General features: G+C 41.2%; 1 pseudogene; it reads left to right on the top strand.

Moving 5' to 3' along the window:
- The first annotated feature begins 1099 nt into the window (after nucleotides 1-1099).
- LOC129644480 (60S ribosomal protein L11-like) lies at nucleotides 1100-25206 on the top strand (annotated as a pseudogene).
- Nucleotides 25207-25682: the final 476 nt, after the last annotated feature.

Here is a 25682-nt window from a genome sequence, read left to right on the forward strand (position 1 = left end):
ATCCCAAGAGAGCTGTGCATTCTCAGAAGTCATGACAGTGTTTCCTTTAAGGCAAGACTTACTCCATGGCAGCTTATTTTCTTGCATTCTTCCATAATTAGGAAAAATAGTAAAATATACATTAAAAGAAAAACACTAACCCAGCAGAATCTACTTTATGAAATATAAAATATCTGAGCGTTTTTTTTACATTAATATTTCTCCTTGATAGCCTAATATATTTTCTCTAAAGTCTTGGCTCAGCCTACATTATTGTTACTGATAGCTACTCAGATTAAACAACAACTTGAGGTTATTGTCTGTGTGTCAGTTCTCAAGAGCATAATATACCAAAAAACACTTGGTATTTCCCCACCTGAGCCAGCATGTTTTGTATGTCAATCTAAAAATAAAAGATACTGAAGTAACATGTATGTAAATTTATCTACCCACAGTAGATCCTCAGTGGTTGACTCTGAATCCAGATCTATAAATTTAAGTGCCCTTTCAGGAATCCTTTGTAATCTCCAAGCATCAAGAATCTCCTGTGTACTTGGTGCAACCCTCGGTTTTGCCTCATTGGGTCGCTGGTCTTCTATTATTGTAACGCTGCCCCAGAAAAAATCTAATGCTGTATCCTAACTCCTTTTCACCAGCTCTGTCAGAATTCAGATTAGAGAAGTCATTACAAAATGTTACTGCTCTTGTCCTCTACCTTAGCCTTTATCAAGTTTACAGCTGAAAAGAAGAAATGTAACTGTTATCCATGCAAGTTAGGAAACAAATTCAAGGGATTATCATCTATTAAGAATAACATAAAAACTTACATACATTTTAGAATTATTTCATGCTGCAAATTACATGACATAAGCAATTATGAAAACAAACTTTCAGTGTAAACATTTTTATGTGGACATGTGTATGTATAAAGAGTCATCATAAGTACCCTCCTCTTTTTATGGAAATTCCCAAAATAAAACATTCATGCAAGCACTACTGAGATAAATGAATAAATATCTGGAGTCTGGAATTTTATTACCAACTGACATATCATCAGTCAGGTTCATACATCTATTTGCCTTTAGAATAGTTAAGAGATCTGCTAAACATTTCAAACAATATGACCAAGACAGAAAATGAAATTATATTTGATCACGGTTAGTACCTCTATACGGAGAAGGCAATGGCACCCCACTCCAGTACTTTTGCCTGGAAAATCCCATGGATGGAGGAGCCTGGTAGGCTGCAGTCCATGGGGTTGCTAGGAGTCGGACACAACTGAGCAACTTCACTTTCACTTTTCACTTTCATGCATTGGAGAAGGAAATGGCAACCCACTCCAGTGTTCTTGCCTAGAGAATCCCAGGGACAGGGGAGCCTGGTGGGCTGCCGTCTATGGGGTCGCACAGAGTCGGACACGACTGAAGCGACTTAGCAGCAGCAGTACCTTTATAACATACTAATAGGTTTGTTATAGTATTAACAATGTGACCCTGAAAAGACAAAAAAGGAAAACAGATGAAGTGCTGGATCCTCTCTGGATTTTACAAGTCTTTACTGTTTCATTATCATTTAAAAAATCTCTGTATTTGATGGGAATGCAAACTAGTACAGCCACTATGGAGAACAGTGTGGAGATTCCTTAAAAAACTGGAAATAGAACCACCTTATGATCCAGCTGGGCATACACACTGAGGAAACCAGAAGGGAAAGAGACACGTGTACCCCAATGTTCATCACAGCACTGTTTATAATAGCCAGGACATGGAAGCAACCTAAATGTCCATCAGCAGATGAATGGATAAGAAAGCTGTGGTACATATACACAATGGAGTATTACTCAGCCATTAAAAAGAATACATTTGAATCAGTTCTAATGAGATGGATGAAACTGGAGCCTATTATACAAAGTGAAGTAAGCCAGAAAGAAAAACACCAATACAGTATACTAACACATATATATGGAATTTAGAAATATGGTAACAATAACCCTGTATACAAGACAGCAAAAGAGACACTGATGTATAGAACAGTCTTATGGACTCTGTGGGAGAGGGTGAGGGTGGGAAGATTGGGGAGAATGGCATTGAAACATGTAAAATATCATGTATGAAACAAGTTGCCAGTCCAGGTTCGATGCACGATACTGGATGCTTGGAGCTGGTGCACTGGGACGACCCAGAGGGATGGTATGGGGAGGGAGGAGGGCGGAGGGTTCAAGGTGGTGAACACATGTATACCTGTGGCGGATTCATTTTGATATTTGGCAAAACTAACACAATTATGTAAAGTTTAAAAATAAAATTAAATTAAAAAAATTTTTTTAATAAAAATAAATTAAAAATAAATAAATAAATAAAAAATCTCTTTGTTCATTCGATACACCTTTTGTGAGAAATCACAAGTAAACGATGTCAGCATTTAATCAACTGGTGACATAAAGACGTATTATGCTGCCTTGGGTTGCTTTGCAGCAACTCTTGGGCTTCCCACTTATATAGGTCAGTTATGTTATGGGACTCTTACACAGCCCAAGGAACTGAACAGAGTCCAAGCTTTATGCTCTTCAATTGCTTCACTAGAGCAATTGAAACCATTTTGGAATCAGAAGAATTTCATCCATGTGATAATAATGACTACAAATTACTGACCTCCTAATAGATGCTAATAGATCCTAATAGGAAATGTGCTCTTACATATATATTTTCCATGTAATCTACACAACATCCCCATGAAGGTTTTACATAATGGGCCTAGAGATTCAGCAAGTTGCCCAAAAAGACACAGCTATTAAAAGAGTCAGGGCTTACCAGGTGGTGCAGTGGTAAAGAATCCAAATGCCAGTGCAGGAGATGCAGGTTCAATCCTTGGGTCAGAAGGATCCCCCGGAGTGGGAAATGGCAACTCACTGCAGTATTCCTGCCTGGAGAATCCCATGGACAGAGGAGCCTGGTGGGCTACAGTCCATGGGGTCACAAAGAGTCAGACGTGACTGAGTATGCTCACAGTAACAACAGTGATTGAAAGAGTCAGGATTTTAAACTACCAAGCACGCTGTTCCTACTTCCTAAGATACATTTTCCTTTCTATTTCCACAACATTTTCTGTATACTTTAAAAACAACAAAAGTGTTCATTTTTATTATATATATATATATATATATTTTAATGAAAAATTACAAAAAGAAACATCTGCCTCCTACTTGAGTCCCCAGCTGCCAAACCTCCTCTTCAGCCATGTTCTATGCTTCTATAAGTAATTATGTAGGTACACACTCCCCTCTCCAATTTTTCTGATATAAATGGTAACTCACATTATGCTAGTGAGTTTTAAAAAGCACTCTCCTTGGAAACTAAGATGTTTACTTTTGAACATTTTTATTTTTAAAAATTTAGTGGATAGTCTATACACATGGCTAGAAACTGAAACAATCCAGAGTGAAAAGCAAGTCTCTTCCTCCAGTCCTTGAAATTCTTCAATTTCTCCTGCCAGACTGAACCACTGTTACCAGTTTCCTTTGGAACCTTCCATATATCTTCTTTTCAAATAAAAACATGTATTTGTATCCCTTCCTCCAGCATATTTTGTTTATTTACATAAGCAACAGCAAACTGAACACATTGTTCTGCACCTGACTTCTTTCACTCAACCATAATATCTTGAAGATCATTCTATGTTAGTTTCTATAATTCTATCTTAATCATTTTCAACATCAGACAGAATTCTGTTACATGTGTAGACCATAATTTATGTCACCAGTTCTCTATGCATGGACATTTACATTATTTCTTATCTCCTGCTAGTGTGAAGAATTCTTCGATGACTATCCTCTTCTGTGTACATATGTGAGAAAGGTTTTATGCAGGATAAATTCTCAGAAGTAGAATTGTTGAGTCATAGGGCATATGCATTTATTTCAATGGTCGTTGCCAAATTACAGAGGTTGTACAGTTTACATTTCCTCACTAACATGTTTGAAAGTACACTTTTTCATCCAAACCTCACCAACACAGGACCTTATCAAACTTCTGTCAAGATGGAGTTTCATTCCTTTATGAGCTGTTTAGGTAGAGTTCCTGATTTTACAGATTAAATCTACTGTTTCACTGTGTACCAGACTCAGGAATACATTCATGAGACAAAATTCATTCACTCTGGACGACAAAAGCAAAGTGAACCTTTGATCAGCTAATTTATTTAGTACCTACTCTAGGCCATGCAATGGGAATACAGGGATAAATGAGCCCTGGTTCCACTCAGGGACTATAACTGTCCCCACATTTTGGTGAAAATGGCTTCAAGCACGTTTCAATTGCTACTTGGAGAATGGATCCCAAATACTCATTTAGTCACTCAGTCGTGTATGACTCTTTGTACCCCATGGATTGTAACCTGCTAGGCTCCTCTGTCCATGGGATTCTCCAGGCAAGAATACTGGAGTGGATAGACATTCCCTTCTCCAGAGGATCTTCCTGACCCAGCGATCGAACCTGGGTCTCCTGCATTGCAGGCAGATTCTTTACCATTTAGGCTTAGACTTCCACCAAAGCTTGAGAAGATGGCGGGCGGCAGAGGGTGGTGGTGGTGTACAACCCTCCCACTTGATGCCTTTTATCTTCACTCTGTCATATGAATAAGACAGTTACAAACAAAATAGAAAGCATTTGGTATACCTAATAGGTGGTACTCACATTTTAATTGCAGTATGCTCTGTATCTCTAGCCTAGGAACAAGCTATAGGGTTTATGTTCTTGGAGAGTGGGGAGAAAGTTTTTTTTTTTTTCCTTTTTGGGTGGCAAGAAAAGGATATCAAAGTTTGGTTTTGTTTTTTTTTAACATATGAGAAACAGAAGAAACTAATTGTGAAACCATCAGTATTTGAAGATGATTCTAACAACTGCCATCTTCCAGCTCTCCCTAAACTGACTACAGGAAAGCCTTTATTTTGTGGGAAATTATTTTCATATGTTCCCTTGATAGTTTATATAGAATCACACTACACCATACTACTCTAAGATTACTCACTTTGGTTACCAACTGTTAGACTCTGATAATGTCAGTTCAGTTCAGTTCAGTCGCTAGCCATGTATGACTCTTTGTGACCCCGTGAACCACAGCACACCGGGCCTCCCTGTCCATCACCAACTCCCAAAGTTCACCCAAACTCATGTCTATTGCGTCGGTGATGCCATCCGATCATCTCATCCTCTGTCATCCCCTTCTCCTCCTGCCCTCAATCTTTCCCAACATCAGGATCTTTTCCAATGACCCTGGGTCTTTTCAGCTTTTTGCAGCAGGTGGCCAAAATATTGGAGTTTCAGCTTCAACATCAGTCCATCCGATGAACACGCAGAACTGATCTCCTTTAGCATGAACTGGTTGGATCTCCTTGCAGTCCAAGGGACTCTCAAGAGTCTTCTCCAACACCACAGTTCAAAAGCATCAATTCTTCGGTGCTCGCTTTCTTATACTCCAAATCTCACATCCATACATGACTACTGGAAAACCATCGCCTTGACTAGATGGACCTTTGTTGACAAAGTAATGTCTCTGCTTTTGAATATGCTATCTAGGTTGGTCACAACTTTCCTTCCAAAGAGTAAGTGTCTTTTAACTTCATGGCTGCAATCACCATCTGCAGTGATTTTGGAGCCCCCTCCCCTCCCCCCCGCCCCGCCCAAATAAAGTCATCCACTGTTTCCACTGTTTCCCCATCTATTTGCCATGAAGTGATGGGACCGGATGCCATGATCTTAGTTTGTGAATGTTTAGCTTTATGCCAACTTTTTCACTCTCTTCTTTCACTTTCATCAAGAGGCTCTTTAGTTCTTCTTCATTTTCTGCCATAAGGGTGGTGTCATCTGCATATCTGAGGTTATTGATATTTCTCCCCTCAATCTTGATTCCAGCTTGTGCTTTCTCCAGCCCAGCATTTCTCATGATGTACTCTGCTGCTGCTGCTGCTGCTAAGTCACTTCAGTCGTGTCTGACTCTATGCGACCCCACAGATGGCAGCCCACCAGGCTTCCCCGTCCCTGGGATTTGCCAGGCAAGAACACTGGAGTGGGTTGCCATTTCCTTCTCCAATACATGAAAGTGAAAAGTGAAAGTGAAGTCGCTCACTTGAGTCCAACTCTTAGCGACCCCATGGACTGCAGCGCGCCAGACTCCTCCATCCATGAGATTTTCCAGGCAAGAGTACTGGAGTAGGGTGCCATTGCCTTCTTCAGATGTACTCTGCATATAAGTTAAATAAGCAGGGTGACAATATACAGCCTTAACGTACTCCTTTTCCTATTTGGAACCAGTCTGTTGTTCCATGTCCAGTTCTAACTGTTGCCTCCTGACCTGCATACAAATTTCTCAAGAGGCAGGTCAGGTGGTCTGGTATTCCCATCTCTTTCAGAATTTTCCACAGTTTATTGTGATCCACACAGTCAAAGGCTTGGGCATAGTCAATAAAGCAGAAATAGATGTTTTTCTGGAACTCTCTTGCTTTTTCCATGATCCAGTGAATGTTGGCTATTTGATCTCTGGTTCCTCTGCCTTTTCTAAAACCAGCTTGAACATCTGGAAATTCACGGTTCACGTATTGCTGAAGCCTGGCTTGGAGAATTTTGAGCATTACTTTACTCGCGTGTGAGATGAGTGCAATTGTGGGGTAGTTTGAGCATTCTTTGGCATTGCCTTTCTTTGGAATTGAAATGAAAACTGACCTTTTCCAGTCCTGTGGCCACTGCTGAGTTTTTCAAATTTGCTGGCATGTTGAGTGCAGCACTTTCACAGCATCATCTTTTAGGATTTGAAATAGCTCAACTGGAATTCCATCACCTCCACTAGCTTTGTTCATAGTGATGCTTCCTAAGGCCCACTTGACTTAACGTTCCAGGATATCTGGCTTTAGGTGAGTGATCACACCATCGTGATTATCTGGGTCGTGAAGATCTTTTTTGTATAGTTGATAATGTCACACAGGGGTTAAAAAGCTTCTGATTTTACCCTTTATACCATCACAGCTGCACCAAATCCAGGAGAATGTTTAGGGGTTCTAGACTCTGGGTGACAAAAACAAGCAGAATAATTTACAACCTGAAACCTTTGATCCTTTTGTATTGTTCTGTCAGCTGTTGGAAGGATCCATGCCATTCCCACTGTGCCAGCTGGGCTGCAGTAAGAAAGAGACAGCAATGCTCCCTTTCTGGTGACTGTCCCCTGGGACCCTTGAACCAGGAGATTCTAAAGGCCTCAATGCAATATCCTTTCTGAAAGTTTCCTAAGAAACACTTGACAATAATAGTTTTAATTACTAGTTTGAAGTCTTAGTCTAAAAACTTTACCTAAAATTGCTTTACTTCACCTGAGTTATCACCATGATCATAATCAGAGCAATTAACTAACATTTATTAAGCTGTGTTTATTGCAAACTGCTGCCTCTGAGTGTACAATAGGAATAAGGCAAAGAAAACCAGGAAACCTGACATACCTTGCTGCTGCTGCTGCTAAGGCGCTTCAGTCGTGTCCAACTCCGTTCGACTCCATAGACGGCAGCCCACCAGGCTTCCCTGTCCCTGGGATTCTCCAGGCAAGAACACTGGAGTGGGTTGCCATTTCCTTCTCAAATACTGAAAGGGAACACAGAGAAATGAAAAAGGTTGCACATGACTAGCAGAGTTATGTGTAGGTTTTTAAAAGTTTTGTGTCCTAAATTTGTTTTAAACATTCAGTTCAGTTCAGTTCAGTAGCTCAGTCGTGTCCGACTCTTTGCGACCCCATGAATCACAGCACGCCAGGCCTCCCTGTCCATCACCAACTCCTAGAATTCACTGAGACTCACGTCCATCGAGTCAGTGATGCCATCCAGCCATCTCATCCTCTGTCGTCCCCTTCTCCTCCTGCCCCCAGTCCCTCCCAGCATCAGAGTCTTTTCCAATGAGTCAACTCTTCGCATGAGGTGGCCAAAATACTGGAGTTTCAGCTTTAGCATCATTCCTTGCAAAGAACACCCAGGACTCATCTCCTTCAGAATGGACTGGTTGGATCTCCTTGCAGTCCAAGGGACTCTCAAGAGTCTTCTCCAACACCACAGTTCAAAAGCATCAATTCTTTGGTGCTCAGCCTTCTTCACAGTCCAACTCTCACATCCATACATGACCACAGGAAAAACCATAGCCTTGACTAGACGGACCTTTGTTGGCAGAGTAATGTCTCTGCTTTTCAATATGCTATCTAGGTTGGTCATAACTTTCCTTCCAAGGAGTAAGCGTCTTTTAATTATTATTACTTTTAAAAACACATTTAAAATTTTACCCTAGGAAAGTAATTTTACACTCCTAAATTTGGGTTTTAATCTCCAGGGTAACATTTTGGTGTGCATTATTTCAAGCTTTTTTCTTTTGCTTATATTATCTATTTATCTCTGCTGCTAAGTCACTTCAGTTGTGTCTGACTCTGTGCGACCCCATAGACGGCAACCCACCAGGCTGCTCCGTCCCTGGGATTCTCCAGGCAAGAACACTGGAGTGGGTTGCCATTTCCTTCTCCAATGCATGAAAGTGGAAAGTGAAAAGTGAAAGTGAAGTCGCTCAGTCGTGTCCGACTCTTCCCAACCCCATGGACTGCAGCCTACCAGGCTCCTCCATCCATGGGACTCTCCAGGCAAGAGTACTGGAGTGCATTTTAAACAGATATAATTTATATAATTATAATATTTTATTATAAAATATTATAAATATTATTTACATATTATAAATATATTATACACTGTATATTATTGTAAAATATTTTAAAATATAATTATATAGTTACACATAGTTCTATTTATATAACTTGACACATAATATTTAATAAGGTAGCAACATATGATGTAAGTACATATTCTGTTCTGAAATGTGCATTTTTCACTTAATATATTTGGACAGGTTTCCACCGTTTTATATATATGTGTGTGTGTTAGTTACTCAGTCATGTTCAACTTTTTGTGATCCCATGGACTGTAGCCTGTCAGGCTCCTCTCTCCATGGAATTCTCCAGACAAGAATACTAGAGTGAGTTTCCATTTCTTTCTCCAGAGGATCTTCCTGACGCAGCTTTCAAACCTGGGCCTCCTGCATTGCAGGAAGATTCTTGAGCTACCAGGATTTACGTACTTTTAAAAAATGATTTTTCCACTGTTTCCCCATCTATTTCCCATGAAGTGGTGGGACCGGATGCCATGATCTTCGTTTTCTGAATGTTGAGCTTTAAGCCAACTTTTTCACTCTCCACTTTCACTTTCATCAAGAGGCTTTTGAGTTCCTCTTCACTTTCTGCCATAAGGGTGGTGTCATCTGCATATCTGAGGTTATTGATATTTCTCCCGGCAATCTGGATTCCAGCTTGTGTTTCTTCCAGCCCAGCGTTTCTCATGATGTACTCTGCATAGAAGTTAAATAAACAGGGTGACAATATACAGCCTTGACAAACTCCTTTTCCTATTTGGAACCAGTCTGTTGTTCCATGTCCAGTTCTAACTGTTGCCTCCTGACCTGCATACAAATTTCTCAAGAGGCAGATCAGGTGGTCTGGTATTCCCATCTCTTTCAGAATTTTCCACAGTTTATTGTGATGCACACAGTCAAAGGCTTGGGCATAGTCAATAAAGCAGAAATAGATGTTTTTCTGGAACTCTCTTGCTTTTTCCATGATCCAGTGGATGTTGGCAATTTGATCTCTGGTTCCTCTGCCTTTTCTAAAACCAGCTTGAACATCAGGAAGTTCACGGTTCACGTATTGCTGAAGCCTGGCTTGGAGAATTTTGAGCATTACTTTACTCGCGTGTGAGATGAGTGCAATTGTGCGGTAGTTTGAGCATTCTTTGGCATCGCCTTTCTTTGGGATTGGAATGAAAACTGACCTTTTCCAATCCTGTGGCCACTGCTGAGTTTTCCAAATTTGCTGGCATATTGAGTGCAGCACTTTCACAGCATCAGTGAACTCCGGGAGTTGGTGATGGACAGGGAGGCCTGGCGTGCTGTGATTCATGGAGCTGCAAAGAGTTGGACACGACTAAGCGACTGATCTGATCTGAAAAAATGATTGTTTAAAATAAGGGTCAGCAAACTATGACCAGTGGATCACCCACATAGTCTTGTAAATAAAGTTTTATTGGAGCACTCCATGTTTTTTTTTTTTTAACTGAATGGACTAAGTTCCTTGGTTGGGTTAATAGGTATAGACTGCCTGAGATAATAAAAAGTTCACCATCACATTAGGTTAATGCTAATGAAGGTCTTCTTAGTCCTGACAGGAGAAAAGGGTTGAGTGTCAACCTCATTATGAACTGTTTTCCATGCTTTTTTGTTTCCATATTTTCTATGGACATTTTCATGCTATAACTGCAGATTGAGTAGTAGCAAAAGAGATTTTATAGCCCATAACCCCAAAATATTTATTACTTGGCATTTTACAAAAAAGCCTTCAAATTTCACTGTAGGGATAGTGCATCATTAAGCAATTGCCTATTGATTGACATTTCAATCATTTATAATATTCTGCTGTTATAAATATTCATATAGATTAAATGATAGTTTGATCTCATATTACAGATATTTTGGACATCTGTGTCTTTGCACACTTGTGAATATTGACTGATGTATACAAATTTAAAACTTTTTTGCATTGATATTAATACATCAGTCATTTCTTTTATAATTTTTGTCTTTAGTATCATGCATAGAAAGGTGGATAGCTACTGGGAACTGGGGGTTTTTTGTTGTTGTTTTGCTTGTTTTTCAGCAAATCTAACCTGCTGTTGAATTCTCCAATATATAGTTGGATGGCCCTGCTCATTCTTTTTCCATTTATATCAGGAAAACGGCTCAAAACGAGAGCAGGAAGGGGAGAGCAGCTGCCCATGACACAGCCACTCTGATTGTGCTTTGACTGATGGCTGGGTTAATCTTCCCAGGCTCTGGCCAAACTCTATCTCCAGGCTAAATCCAAATTCTGACTGGCACACTGCCTCGGATCCCACCTTCCCATGACTCTGCCCACGCCTCTAGCTAGCCAGGCACAGCTGAACTCACAGAGTGCCAACCTCTCTGGGCTTCCTGAACGCTATACTTTTTCATGCTTTCCAAACTAGGCTCTCACCCCTGGGCTGCAACTTTTTAATGTTTGGCCTGCCTTGTTTGTTGTGTGGTCACCAGCTCAGACAGGCTAACAGAACCAATGCCAAATGAAATTCCCCTTCAAATAGTTCTCAGTGTATGGAACTTGGAATAATGTGTATTTGTTACTCAAGAAAAAAATCCATTATTAAGAAAAATCCAATTAGCCCCCCTGAAGTTAATGCCTCACGTGTACTTTGAAATATCAAAATTATATCACAGTATACGTCTAATTGGAGAAGGAAATGGCAACCCACTTCAGTATTCTTGCCTGGAGAATCTCAGGGATGGGGGAGCCTGGTGGGCTGCCGTCTATGGGATTGCACAGAGTCGGACACGACTGAAGCGACTTAGCAGCAGCATACGTCTAATACCATCCACAAAGAGATCTTGCAGAGGGCAAGAGAGAGAGGAGGATGTGTCTATATTAATAAAGTTAACTTTTGCAACTATCTATTTTTTAATGAAAATAAACTGATTCAGAAGACCTAGAGGATGCCATTACAGCATAATTTACAGAACAGTGCAGAAGTTTCAATAAACTTTAAAAAATACTCTTTCATGAAGTTTATGAGAATTCATTGCCACAGGTTGTTTTCTTGATCTCCTAAGAATTCATTTTCTCACAAATTGTACAGAATATCTTGTAAAAAGTAAACACATGGAATAGTATTTATAAAATGCAGTAATTGTTTTCTTTTATCCTCTCTCCTCTTTGTCATTTAGAACTTTTTCTTTGACTCTTTCAAAGAATTTCCAGTTTTCTTTGTAGACTGACAAAAATAACTTCAAATCACCCTGGAATCTGTGTATAAACATAGGGTCATTGCATTTCTTTTTGAGAGAATTTGGCTATGACTGCTATTAAATTTTAAAGATGAGGAATAGCAAATGATAACCTCTCATGATTTTGCCACCTAACTCTTGTTAGAAAACAAAAAGCCCTTGTTTTCCTGCTTTTTGAGACATTGGGATGTCAGAGTCTGGATTTTCCCTTAATCGTGTCTTTAGATGGTGATTAGTTTTCTATTACTGCTGTAACATTGCATCACAAAATTGATGGTTTAAAAACAACACAGACTTGTTCTCCTATATTGCTAAAGGTCAAAAGTCCAAAACTGAATCTTACGAGGAATAAATCAAGGTATTCACAGTGCCATGTTTCTTCTGGAGGCTCAAGGGAAGAACCCATGCTTTGTCCTTCTCAGCTTCAGCGGTTGCCTGCAACCCTTGGCTCATGGTCCCACATCATTCTGATTTCTGCTTCTGTCAATACATCTCTTTCTCTGACTCTGACACTCCTACCTCTGTTTTATAAGGACTCTTGTGATTATGTTGTGCTTTCCTAGATAATCTAAAATAATCTTCCAGAATCAAGATCCTAACCTTAATCGCATCTGCAAAGTCCCTTCTGCCATGGAAAGGTCCAGGGATTAGAATGCAGACATCTTTGGGGGGACCATTATTTTGTCCTAATCCAGGCACATGCGCATGCGTGCTAAGTCACTTCAGTCACGTCCAACTCTTTGCAGCCCTATGGACGACCCCAACAGGCTTCTCTGTCCAGACAAGGATAGTGCAGTGCGTTGCCATCCCCTCCTCCAGGGAATCTTTCCGATCCAGGGATCAAACCCATGTCTCTTACGTCTCCTACATTGGCAGGAGGGTTCTCTACCACTGAGCCACCTGCTAAGCCCAATCCAGTCACATACTTGAATCTATTTTATAATTTTGCCTGGATAACTCACTAATGGGAAAACACCATTAATATTTTTTGGTTTTAAAACTAGTATAAAGGCAATAGCTATGTCCATGAAAAGAGGCAGAAAAGGATATTAGGGCAAATACAGTTCTGTAATGATCTATTTCTGTAATTACACAACCACATATTCTCTCTGCCAGATGCCCTCTTTCATACTTCAATTCCATCCATTCTCATATCTGTCTGCCTGGCCTTTAATTGAAACTAAGATCTACTTTTGGGCATTAGGAACTCCCCATTCTAGGATCAACAAGCTCCCCTACATCCTTGAACATGGTTTATCTTAAATATAGTTCATGACTCAGTATGATTAGAGTTTGGTTTTCCACTAATACCACTGTCATCTCTAATGTAGGCCACATCCCATTGTGTTTCCTCATTGCCCACAGGGTAAGGAGGCATTGCTATATTTTATTTCATTGTTACTTCCTACTTTTTCTCCACCACTGCTCTCAGTACCATATTTGTTTTGGAAGGAAGCCCAAGCCATTCACTTATACATCCCTTCCCCCACCTTCTCTAATTATCTATGGAAATTCAGGATACTCTCCACTTTCCTTGATCATTTCAGGATTTTAGTCTTTCTCTGAAAGACTTTACCCTATCTACCAGCATCAACCTCAATAGCTGCATACAAACTTCCCAACATTCTAACCTCACAATTCTTCTGAGGACCAATATAATTCCTTAATCTTCACATGCCTCCTCCCCTTGCCAGCTGAGTGCAGTAATGCTCACACATTGATCCTGCCCTGACCTTCCATGGTCAAAGGCTTTGAGAAGCTTTGTATCATCATTTGGAAAGCTCAAAAGTAATGCTCAAAATTCTCCAAGCCAGGCTTCAACAATACATGAACTGTGAACTTCCAGATGTTCAAGCTGATTTTAGAAAAGGCAGAGGAACCAGAGATGAAATTGCCAACATCCGCTGGATCACTGGAAAAGTAAGAGAGTTCCAGAAAAACATCTATTTCTGCTTTACTGACTATGCCAAAGCCTTTGACTGTGTGGATCACAACAAACTGGAAAATTCTGAAAGAGATGGGAATACCAGACCACTTGACCTGCCTCCTGAGAAATTTGTATGCAGATCAAGAGGCAACAGTTAGAACTGGACATGGAACAACAGACTGGTTCCAAATAGGAAAAGGAGTATGTCAAGGCTGTATATTATCACCCTGCTTATTTAACTTATATGCATAGTACATCATGAGAAACACTAGGCTGGAAGAAGCACAAGTTGGAATCAAGATTGCCAGGAGAAATATCAATAACCTCAGGTATGCAGACACCACCGTTATGGCAGAAAATTAAGAAGAAATAAAGAGCCTCTTGATGAAAGTGAAAGAGGAGAGTGAGAAAGTTGGCTTAAAGCTCAACATTCAGAAAACTAAGATCATGGCATCTGCTTCCATCACTTCATGGCAAATAGATGGGGAAACAGTGGCTGACTTTACTTTTTTGGGCTCCAAAATCACTGCAGATGGTGATTGAGCCATGAAATTAAAAGACGCTTACTCCTTGGAAGGAAAGTTATGACCAACCTAGAGAGCATATTAAAAAGCTGAGACATTACTTTGCCAACAAAGATCTGTCTAGTCAAGGCAATGGTTTTTCCAGTAGTCGTGTATGGATGTGAGAGTTGGACTATAAAGAAAGCTGAGCACAGAAGAATTGATGCTTTTGAACTGTGGTGTTGGAGAAGACTCTTGAGAGTCCCTTGGACTGCAAGGAGATCCACTCAGTCCATCCTAAAGATCAGTCCTGGGTGTTCATTGGCAGGACTGACGTTGAAGCTGAAACTCGAATACTTTGGCCACCTGATGCGAAGAGCTGACTCATTTGAAAAGACCCTGATGCTGGGAAAGATTGAGGGAAGGAGAAGGGGATGACAGAGGATGCGACAGTTGGATGGCATCACCGGCTCGATGGACATGAGTTTGGGTAAACTCCGGCAGCTGGTGATAGACAGGGAGGCCTGGCCTGCTGTGGTCCATGGTGTCGCAAAGAGTCGGATACGACTGAGCGACTGAACTGAACTGAACTGAACTGAAAGTAAATAGACCTTCCTGCGGTTGAACTCGGACCTTTTTTCTCAGTTCTAGAAACTGAGGTTTGACTTGATGTCAAGAAGTTACCAAGTGACAAAAATGGTTTTCATCTTGCTCCCTTGTGTTTAAGACCTGTGACAGTCTTCTGTCCCTACAAGCCTCCAGGGGTCCTGACCTTGTTCCTCCCCCAGCTCGGGGCTGAGGTTTTATCTGTAACAAGTTTTTCTGGCACTTAAAACCTGCCATTCTGTGTCATCGTAAATTGGAACATTACTTCTGTCTAGAATCCAGCAGCCACATCCATGCTAAGGCTAACCATTCGCTTGGACCCTGAATTTTAAAGGTTCATGTATCTCTTGCCCACTATGTTCTGCCTGTCTAGCTAGATGTTCTCCCAGTGCCAACAGCTGGATCTTTATCCTTGATATCTGCTCACCCAAGGAGACTGGTCCAGCTTCAATTCAATCTACCCTACCAAGTTTCAATGAACTTTTCTGTGACAAGCTATGAAATGAGGTATGATAATAGCCCCCAAGCTTTCTGCCACTCTCTTACTGTTATCAAATGGGATTTTCCTTCTTCCTTTGTTCTCTAGTCACTTACCCCACAGGCTTTTTTCTTGCATTATTTCCTTCCCTCGTGGCTCCAGGACATTCCAAACATTTTAGATTCTCTCTTATCTTGGTTTCTCTGCTGTCTTCTCTTGGCCAATATTTCAAACTTGGTAGTTCCTGGGGTCATCATTAGGACCATCTGCAAAACTTCCAGTTGTCTTAGGTCTACGTAACTGGTAGAGTCTTACTTCTCTACCCTCTCTGCTCTGGCCAACAAAATGTATTTATGAAAAGTCTCATTTCCAGGAAGAAGCTTTAAGAGATAATGCTTCCTCAACCTAAATGTCAACTGATAAATGAATAGATAAAGAAGATGTGTACATATATAATGGAATACTGCTGCTGCTGCTGCTGCTAAGTCGCTTCAGTCATGTCCGACTCTTCCTGACCCCATGGATTGCAGCCTACCAGGCTCCTCCATCCATAGGATTTTCTAGGCAAGAGTACTGGAGTGGGTTGCCATTGCCTTCTCTGAATGGAATACTACTTAGCCATAAAAAGAACAAAATAATGTCATTTCAGCAACATGGATGGACATAGAGATTGTCATACTAAGTGAAGTAAGTCAGACAGAGACAGACAAATATCACATGATATCACATATGTGGGGGTCTAAAAAATGATACAAATTAACGTATTTATAAAACAAATCCACAGACTTAGAGAATGAACTTATGGTTACTAGCAGAAAGGCTGGGGATAGGGATAGATTGGGAATTTGGGATGGACTTGTACACATTACTGTATTTAAAACAGATAACCAAAAAGGACTTACGGTATAGCACAGGGAACTCTGTTCAATGTTATCTGGCAGCACCGATGGGAGAGGAGTTTGGGGGGAAATGGATACATGTGTATGTATGGCTGAGTCCCTTTGCTGTCTGCCTGGAACTATCACAACATTGTTAATCGGCTATACTGCAATATAAAATAAAAAGGTAAAAAAAAGTTTAAATAAAATAATATAACCAAAAAGCACCTACTGTATAGCACACAGAACTGTTCAATATTATGTATTAACCTAAGTTCTGCAGTTCATAGGGTCGCAAAGAGTCGAACACGACTGAGTGACTGAACTGAACTGACCTGAACTGAAGTGGGAAAAGAATTTGCAAAAGAAAAAATACATGTATGTGTATAACTGAATCACTTTGCTGTAAACCTGAAACTAACACAACATTGTTAATCAACTGTACTCCAATATACAATAAAAAAATTTTTTTAAGAGATAATGCTTCCTTTGCCATATTTTCTTTCCTTTTGCCTCCATGACCAACAACACACTCTGAGTGAGAAGAGTAGCCCCAGCCAACTTACAATGGACATGGAGCAATAGAATGAATAAATCTTTGTTGCTTGAAGCATTTGAGATTAGGGAGTTGTTTTTGTACAGATACTAATCTACCATCAATTTTCTCCACTCATATTCCAGTCTGTAGTGGACCAGGTATTTTACCTAACCAGTATGCCTTTGAAAACCACCCCTTTCCCACTTTGGGTTTATGTAGTTCGTGGCTTCAGGGGTGAGTATATGACTCAGACCCAGGCAATCAAACTATCCCATCCCTTTGGCCCCAGCGATTAGTCCAGTGTTGGTCACACTACCCAAGTTAGACACTGTAGTTTATATCAGGGTTTGGCTGGAAAATTGGGAGAGAATTTTTTTTTTGTATGGACTTGCTTAAGCAGGTAGACTGTATTCTTGGGGCTGTCAGTGGATACTTAGGAAAGTGGAGGCAAACAATGTAGAAAAAGTTTTCATTGCTGTTCTTTTTTTTTTTTTTTGGTGGTGCTGTATGGCATGAGGGGATCTTAGTTCCTTGACCAGGGATCAAACCCATGTCCCATGCATTGGCAGCATGGAGTATTAACCACTGGACCTCCAGGGAAGTCCAAAGAGTAAAATATAGTTTTGATGACATTGTTTGAGGCATTGGATTTAGCCATGCCATAAATCCTTATACTCTTCAGACTTTCCTGTGATGTAAGCCAATAAATTTCCTTTATTCTTTAATTTATTTTGAATTGAGATTTCTGTCACTTGCAACTAAAAAAAAATGCTGATTAAAACAGCTGCAAAGCATTAATGGAAACATCAGGAAACCACACAATTTTCCCTTATACTGTTACCCTAGAGAATATCAACTGAATTCTCACTGGGATCAGCACTCCTCTTGCTCATCTTTATTTACTTCCTGTTGTATTCCTCATGGCACCTTTTCCCAGACATTCTCTATTCTAAATTCCCTTCCTGTTCCCTAAGATGAGCTAGCCTTTAACTTCTCTGAAATCAAATTCATCTGTCTTGAACATCCTCCACTTATACCCTATTCCTATGCAGTTTCATCTATCCATCTCTTTCCAAACTTAACCATATCACTTGTTCCTTTCCTGGTGGTTTGTGTCCTGGTTTTCCTCTAATATCTCCAACCACTCCTGTGTCTCCATTTCCTTCCACTGCAACCAGGGAACAGCTGTTCACAGCGTCTACCTGTCCTTTCTTCCAGCGTGCAGATTCCTAATTATCTCTTCCTTTGGCTTTATCTGTCACCCACAGGCAAATGGCACTCAAATCCAGTTTTGGCCTGCTAGGCTTTTGCATTCACATGCCCCAGTTGGAAAAACACCTCACACTCACCATGTCCAAAAGTGAAATTATTCTGCTCTTTCAAAATTCAAGCTCTGAGTTATTCTGAGAAATCTCAGTTTCTCTCCTCTGAATTTTCAGGTCCAATTAGTTACTATGTCATATCAATATCACCCTACAGTACTTCTCCAAACTATACCCTCCTTACTACCAACATAGATACTAATTTGGGCTTTTATTACCTATTTTGCAGACTCATGCAATCATTGCTTCAGTATCCATAGAAACTGGGTTTCTGATCAAACTCTAGAAGGCCAAAAACAAAATTAAATAAAAATATACAAACTGAAATAAGGTTTTGTTTTCTACCTCTTGTCCAGGCACATACATCAGCTCAGAACTCTCAGATGAATGTCTGCTAGACCCCTGTTATTTGTCTTCACAAGTTAGATCTCAGTACTTCATATCTGCAATGATATCCTCAGGACATATGCTCAGGGGCCACTGCTGCAAAATTCTTTCAGAGTCCTCATGGCCCCACAGAAAAGTTTCAAACAAGCTACTGCAAAAGATTTTCCAGAACTCAGGCAGTATCATTTTTTTGTTAGAGAATGTTTGCCCAGTCTTGTCCCAGACTCTTTGACTTTCTTATTATACTACTATCCTGAAAAGGTTTTTGTAACAGAGCTCAACAATAAACCATAATATAAAATTCTCATCTATAGACATAGAAACCTATAAGAATTTCTCTAACAGTGATCATCTACCCAGCTTCCCACAGGCAAATGACTCTCAAATCTATTCACTCCAGTCTTGGCCTTCCTTTTTAGCTCATTCTCTTCAGAAAATGGTTCCAGTTCCTTTCTTGAAGGACAACATAGATCACTCTTTAAAAAATTCAGTCATCCCTACCAACTACAGAATCCAACCCAAAGTCCTTTACCTGGTGTCTCAGTCCATTTGGGCTGCTATAACAAAATACTATCAGATGAGTAGCTTAATACAGTTGACCCTTGAGCAAGGCAGGAATTAGGGGCACCTACCCTCTGTGCATTCAAAAATCAAGGTATAATTTATAGGTAGTCCTCCTTACACAAGATTCATCCATATATGTGGTTCTGCACCTGGAATTCAACCAACTGGGAATCGTATACTATTGCAGTATTTACTATTGAAAAAAATACACATGTAAGTGGACCCATGCAGTTTAAACCCTTATTGTTCAAGGGTCAACTGTAAACAACAGAAATGTATTTCTCATAGTTCTGGAGGCAGAGAAATTCAAGATCAAGGTGTTGGCTTCTCTCCTTGGCTGGAGGACCACTTTCTATCTCTGCCTTCACATGGTCCTTCCTCTGTGTGTGTATCCATGTCTTTGTCCCAATTTTCTCTTCTTATAAGGACATCAATCATATTGGATTAGGACCAATGAGTCTTAAAGACCTCATTTAACTTGATTACCTCCTTAATGAGCACTTGTCAGTAATCTTGTCTTTGAAAAGTAGATTTGACTTAGACATGCAGAAATAGGGGATGCTGTAAGGTTGCAATATTATGAACAAAGTCCCAAAACCTGGCAAGGAAACCCCATGGAGTAATCAGTGGCCAGTTTGGAAAACTGGCTAGAGAAGCAGGTGTGGGAGATGAGGATGGATAGGTGGTGTCACGAGCTGAACTGGGTCCCCCAAAATTTATATGTTGAAGTCCTAATCCCCAGGATCTCAGAATGTATCTGTATTTGGAGATATATTCTTTAATGAGGTAATTAAGGCAAAAAGCACAGATGTACTTGGTGGGCTACGGTCCATGAGGTCGCAAAGAGTTGGACACAACTGAAGCGACTTAGCATGCAAGCACAGAAGGTAAAACGAGGTCTTTAAGGTACACCCTAACCCTAACCCTAACCCTATCTTTTATAAAGTCTCTGCAAACACTGCATTACCTACTATTCTGAACCATTTCTCCTAAAGGAAATACAGGATTAGGTTCTTGCGAGTCTCTGATTACAACAGTTTCATCAACCAATGAACATATATTTGTTTTATGTGTGTTCTGTTTGTGCCTGCACATGCGCACATGCTAAGTCACTTCAGTCATGTCCAACTCTCTGCAACCCTACAAATTGTAGCCCATCAGGCTCCTCTGTCCATGGGATTCTCCAAGCAAGAATACTGGAGTGGGCTGCCCCTCCTGCAGGAAATCTTCCCAACCCAGGGATCGAACCCGCGTCTCTCATGTCTCCTGCATTGGAGACATGTACCACTAGTACCACCTGGAAAGCTCCCTGTTCTGTTTAAAGATGTCTTATTTAATATACATTGTTGATTCATTAACACTGAACTAACAACCAGCCGCACCATAACTCATGCCTGAATAAAGCTCATCTAACACTGTATTTTTTCTGTAAGGCACTTCACAGCCTTTTTGTACCAAGAATACCAGACAGCATTTCAGCACTATGCTTGGAAGTCATTTTAAATAGCAAAATCACAAGAAAAAGCACACACACACACACACACAAAACAACAAAAAAACATGCCACTAAATAGACCATAAAAGATTGCTTGTTTACAGTCTGAACTGAGCTGGGAACACACATGTTGAGCAACTCAAATTTTTCACTGCACTGCACATGTTTGTGAATGACTACACAAGTGCCTTAAGTATTGATCTTGGAGCCAGAGATAAATTCTAGCAAGTAGATGAATTAGAAAATATGAAATCTTGGACTTCCCTGGTGGTCCAGTGGTTAAGAATTCGCCTGCCAGTGCAGGGGACAAGGGTTTGATCCCTAGTCCAAGAAGATTCCACATGCCACAGGGCAGCTAAGCCCATGCGCCAGAACTACTGAAGCCTGCATGCCTTAGAGCCCATTCTTGCAGCAAGAGAAGCCCGCACACTGCAACTAGAGAGTAACCTTTGCTTGCTGCAACTAGAGAAAGCCCACAAGCAGTTATGAAGACCCAGCACAGCCAAAAATAAATGAATAAAAAAAATAAACTCTGTAAGTAACGAGGATCAACTGTACTACTAATCCCATTTTATAGATAAGGAAACTAAGACTTGCAGCAGTTAAGATCTTTCACAAGGTCACTGCTTGTGAAGTTAGCACAGCCAGGATTCAAATTTTACTTTGTAGAAGATTTTTTTTTCACCAGTACTGAGTCAGGATAGGATAAACAGAGTTGAGGAAATCAGTCAAGCACACTAATACAGAGGCTGCAAATAGCGAATAGCCTTTGCAAAAACTTGCCAATTACACGAATCATGCTTTCTGGGAATGACACCAAAATATTAGTGAAGAGCAGTTTCACACTTTAAACAAAGAGGATTGTTCTTAGAAATACAGTAGTAATAGATTTATCTGATGGCACTAGAGCCCAAGTGACAAAAATCCACAGCCTTTGTTTCTGCAGAGTTTATGTTGTTATCTTCTCAATACAATTCTGTTTGGGGAAAAAAATAAGTACATTCACACCCAACCATTACATAGTATACAAAAGCATAATCAGGGACATATTATAATAGGGCAATTCAAGGAATTAGTGGTCAAGTCTGTAAAGGGGCCTTCATGCACCAGAAAGCATAGTGTATAAGCCATTAAAAAAAAAAAAAAAAGCATTTATTCATCCAGAAAACCACTAAGCTGCCACTATGATATCAGGTCCTCAACATTAGGGTGAATATAAAATAGTTCCTGCCATGGCCATAATCACAGAATAGTTCCTGAGGCAGGTGTAATTGTGTGTGCCTGTGTGTGTTCCGTGGTGTTTTTACTCTGTTTCTCTCCCGCCCATACCAGGAATCCAAGACATGTCTCCTGCATTGGCGGGCAGATTCTTTACCACTGACCCACCTGTAAGAGAGCCCTTTCTTGCATGTTATGTTCCCAGAGCTGCTACCCAGACGTCACCACAAGTTCCTGATTTTCTTCCTGTCCCTCTGACCTCCCTTTGGGAAATACACCTCCTCTTTCCGGCCTCTAAATAAGATAGTCCTGGGAGTCAGTCCACAAATTTTTCTTCTATCTCTTCTCACTCCCTAAGTGATCTTATCCAATCTCAGGAGTTTTTTAATTAATTGTTTTTTCTGGCCGTGCCGCTCAGCATGTGAGATCTCAGTTCCCTGACCAAGGATTGAAACTGAACCTCCTGCAATGGAAGTCCAGAGTCTTAACCACTGGACTACCAGGGAAGTACCCAGTCTCAGGGTTCTAAATTCAGTCAAGGACTCAAGGAGAAACAGATGGCTCACTGAAATTACAGTAATTCAAGTACGGCTCACTACAGGGACTATTTGTAAAGGCATAAGGACAGCAATGGGGCTTCCCTGGTGGCTCAGATGATAAAGAATCTGCCTCTAATGCAGGAGACCCAGGTTCGATCCCTGAGTTGGGAAGATCCCCTGGAGGAGGAAATGGCAACCCACTCCGGTATTCTTGCCTGGAGAATCCCATGGACAGAGGAGCCTGGCAGGCTACCATCTGTGGGGGCAAAAAAGAGTCAGATGTGACTGAACAACTAACACTTCACTTCACAGACAGCAGTACTCTGAGGCCAGCAGGGGGAGGGAGGGGCTGCTTCTACCCCAGGACTAGAAGGGGTAAGAGGAGGGGGCAGTGACCACGTCTGGAGAGACAGCTGTGTGGAGGCCTGCCTGACAGGAGCTGTAAATTTTCATGGAGGGGCTCAGGCAGCTAAGGGGAACTGAAGGGAGGGAGCTGGGGAATAAGTCACCCCACTTTGCTCTCCTTTCTTCTGATGTGCTGCCGGTGGCTGAGTCCATCTGGACACCAGAAGGTTGGAGTCCACTGACTTAATCACTATGGATTAGCCTGTACGGAGGCAGGGAGCAGGGTGGAGCGGCATGGGGAAAGAATCTGGAAGGCCTGCAAAGATGTCCAGCATGCTGTCCTCTGTGGAAGAGTCACACATTTGATTAGTACCAACCTTAACTTTTTGAGTTGAATCACAGTGGTCCATTGGCCCCCTGAATTTTCACTTGAGGGTCCCATGCCCAGGCCTGGTCCCTACCTATTCTGTTCCTTCCCTACTCCTTCCCTACTCCCCTCCTAGTTTTACCACCATTCACTTGATAGCCTAGGCCCAACCCTAACTTTCATCCCTGAATCATTGATTTCTCTTACACCCAATTCATGCGCAAGTATGTCAGCTCCACTTTTTGTGTGTGTGACAGAGACATCAGTGGTTTAATGGACAGAATTCAGCTCCACTTTCAACTAATGTCCAGGGAGTTCCCTAGCAGTCCAGTGGTTAGGACTTGGTGCTCTCACTGCTAAGGGCCCAGCAGTTCCTGGTTGGGGAACTAACATCCCACATCCCACAAGACATATGATGTGGCCAAAACAACAACAACAAACAATCTGGAAACTCCTCATCACCTGAACAGCATCCAACCTCGTCCATACCCACATATATCTTGCCTGTATGAATGCAACAGATGGCTACCTGGCTTCCCCACCTGTTCTGGCTCCCAGTACAGTTGATTCCACTTTGGGCTCTGCTAGGTCCATATAGCGGAGAAGGCAATGGCACCCCACTCCAGTACTCTTGCCTGGAAAATCCCATGGATGGAGGAGCCTGGTAGGCTGCAGTCCATGAGGTCACGAAGAGTCGGACACGACTGAGTGACTTCCCTTTCACTTTTCACATTCATGCATTGGAGAAGGAAATGGCAACCCACTCCAGTGTTCTTGCCTGGAGAATCCCAGGGACGGGGGAGCCTGGTGGGCTGCCATCTATGGGGTCACACAGAGTCGGACACGACTGAAGTGACTTAGTAGTAGTAGTAGTAGGTCCACATAGTGCGGATTTCCCTGGTGGCTCAGAGGGAGGTCCACATAGTAGCTAGAGTGATTTTTCTCTAGTTACTCTCTAACTCCTTACCCTGTTTAAATTTTCTCCCCAGGAACTATCGCCACATAAATGCCTGTCATATGTCTATTCAATTATTTATTTATTGTCATTTTCTCCATTAAAATGTAGGTTTTATGAAGGCAAGGATCTTCTTGTCATCCCCTCAGTTGAAATGATTATTTCTTTTTTTAAAAAGAATTTTTATTTATTTGTTTATTGTTGGCTAGGGCACACAGGCTTCAGTAGTTATGGCATGCGGGCTGAGTAGTTGTGGTTCCTGGATTCTAGAGCACAGGCTCAATAATTGTGGCACATGGGCTTAGCTGCTTCGAGGCATGTGGGATCCTCCCAGGCCAAGGATTAAAACAGTGTCTTCTGCATTGGTAGGCAGATTTCTTACCACTAAGCCACAAGGGAAGCCCTGAACTATCTCTTGAGTGAAAAAAAAAAAAAAGAATACCTCTGCTAAAGACACTACTAAGAGAATGAGAAGACAAGCCACAGACAGGAAGAACATGTTTGCAAAAGGACATGTTTGATAAAGGACTATTATCCAAAACAGGCAAAGAACCTTTAAAATTCAGCAATTAAAAGACAACTTGATTAAAAAATGGGCCAACATCCTGCCACCTCACTAAAGAAGATACACAGATACTCTTCCTGTTTTCCATCACAGTTCAGCATCAGAGTGAAAAGGAGAGCCCCATGTGGGGACTTCCCATCTGTAAGCTCTGCCTCAACATCTCTGGCAGGGAGAGCAGACACAGACTGACCTGGGCAGCCTCAGGACGGGAGCAGCCCACGGGCCAGACCTCTGTGTTCTCCAAAGCTAGATATGCCATCAGGTCCTTTGGTATCAGCAGAAATGAAACGACTGCCATCCATTGTGTGGCCAAGGCAGAAGAAATCCTGGAGAGAGGTCTAAAGGCACAGAAGTGTAAGTTAAGAAAAAAAGAATTGCTCAGATGCCGGAAATGGTTTTGGGATCCAGGAACACATGGATCTGGCAATCAAATGTGACACAAGCACCGGCGTCTACGGTCTGGGCTTATGTGTAGTGTTGGGTTGGCCAGGTTTCAGCATCACAGAAGGGCAGAACGGGCTGCACTGGGGACAAACACAGACTTAGAACATAGGCCACGCTCTGCTTTCAGCAGAAGTATGATGGGATCATCATTCCTGGCAAATAAATTCCTGCTTCTTTCTGAAAGGCCAAGAAAGTACACCTGAAACTAATATAATATGTCAGATATATATTAACAAAAAAAATTTAATTATGAAGAAACCAACAGAACTTCCCTGGTGGTACACTAAATAGGAATCTGCCTGCCAATGCAGGGGACACAGATTTGAATCCTGGACTGGGAGGATTCCATGTGCCACAAGTACTGAAGCCCATTCACCTAGAGCCTGTGCTCTGCAATGGGGGAAGCCACCGCAGTAAGTCATGCACCACAGTGAAGAGTGGTCCCTGCTCACAGAAGCTGGAGAGCGCCTGCTCACAGCAATCAAGACCCAGCACAACAAAAATTAAAAAAAAAAAAAAATTAAAACAAAGCCAACCAAAATTTTTCAGTAAAAAAGAAAAAAAGATATGCAGATGGAAAATAAGAATAGGAAAAGATGGATGCTCAACATTATAGATCATTCAGTTCAGTTCAGTTTA

The sequence above is a fragment of the Bubalus kerabau genome, chromosome 2 (genome assembly GCF_029407905.1).
Source record: "Bubalus kerabau isolate K-KA32 ecotype Philippines breed swamp buffalo chromosome 2, PCC_UOA_SB_1v2, whole genome shotgun sequence".
Taxonomy (NCBI): Eukaryota; Metazoa; Chordata; class Mammalia; order Artiodactyla; family Bovidae; genus Bubalus; species Bubalus kerabau.